The sequence below is a fragment of the Nanorana parkeri genome, unplaced genomic scaffold (assembly GCF_000935625.1).
Source record: "Nanorana parkeri isolate BGI_ZX_2015 unplaced genomic scaffold, ASM93562v1 scaffold2211, whole genome shotgun sequence".
Classification (NCBI taxonomy): Eukaryota; Metazoa; Chordata; class Amphibia; order Anura; family Dicroglossidae; genus Nanorana; species Nanorana parkeri.
The window spans coordinates 10,987-12,712 of NW_017308479.1; positions in this window are offsets into that span (position 1 = coordinate 10,987).

A 1,726-nucleotide genomic window follows, 5' to 3' on the forward strand; every position below is an offset into this window, starting at 1 on the left:
ATTATAAAAATGCAAATATAAAATTTTAATTTCAAATAATTTAAAATATATATCTATATATATATATGTGTAGGAGCTGCTGTACTTTAAGACACTGGGGTCAACTGATATGTAGCTAGGTGTGCAGCGCTCGGGGTCACCAATAAGTGAATTAAGTGTTGGCAAAAATATATAAACATCGAAATAGTGAACATAAATCTCAACTTGTGCCAATATACATAAATTAAATCAAATAAGTTGCTAAACAGTAGTGCATCAGATATATGAAAAAAAACATATAAAGAACATATAAAGAACATATAAAAAATCTCATGTAAAAAAACAAATGAAAACAATCTCAAATATATCAATCAAAGTGATATATAACAAAGTGAGTCCAAAGGTGATTCAAAGTGGGTTCAAAAATCCATAATTAATGATTTAAACGTGAATCCAAAAAACTCTTCATTTGTGAATCCAAAATGATGAAAAAATTTCCAGTGTATCTACCACATCCCACACCGAAGTGTCCACATCTAAGCCCCCTCTGGGATGCGCACTCACCAGACCAAGATAATTATACGCAGAGAGAGATGACAGTTGGTGATCCTACAGCCGTCCCGTACTCATCACATGAATCAGTATTTCAACACGAAAATACAAAAGCAACAAGAACTCCTCATGGTGTAGTTAAATAAACGTTTTATTAAACAAAAAAAGTAGCCACTTACAATTAAAATCAGTAGAATCGGCCGCTCACACGTTTGTGAGTAAAACTCCAGGACTTCCTGGTTGTGTGTGGTATCGAACAAGTGTAGCCCCGCCCCGACGCGTTTCATCATAAAAAAGACGTCTTCAGGGGGATCGCAGGTCTCACCTTCAATACCACACTGTGATCAATTTATATTCAGACTCTGGGTCAATCTAACACACAGCCACTAGATGTCCTCAGAGAACCATTAAAGATCAGTCTATTATTTGGGTTTGAACGTAACCATAGATGTTCTCAACACTATAAAAGGGATTATTCGTTTTGCCATTCTTTTACCATTTTCTTAATAGCAAGAGTATGTACAGGACATTAAAGTGCAATAACCAGTGCAATCAGACTTCTCTTATTAGCATAATAATAGTTAAACACTACTCATCAGGATGTTAATTTGTTAACCAGTCGCCAAGTATAAATATATAACATAATAGCAGCGCCTCACTAAAGGTACTAGTAATCCGGTATTCGTGACTAGTCCAGATATTAATAAACTATACATATATTAAAAATGACTATTAAAAAATATTATTAAAAATTTATATATAGATCTAAATATCTAATTGTGCATAAAACCGAATTATTTATTAACAAATATTAATATAGGTATTATTATTATTAAACAATAAATATCAATAATATTTAAAACTAAGTGAACTTATTGTACTTAGAAAAATATTAAGAGAAGATTTATTTATTGGTTAAAAAGCAGTTTAAATCAAATTCAACGTTTAATCCTTTTGGTGTAAGGGTATCCAGCATAAAAATCCATTTAGATTCATTTTGAGAAATCTTCTGGATGAGATTAGTGCCTCTCCAGTGTTTCTCTACACTATCAATCCCTGTGATTTTTAATTGTCTTGGGTCACAGTTATGAACAAGTTTGAAATGCCTGGAGAGGTTGTGCTTCATAAAACCTTTCTTTATATTGTTGACATGTTCTTCGATTCTTTTCTTTAGCTGCCTAGTTGTTCTGCCAAC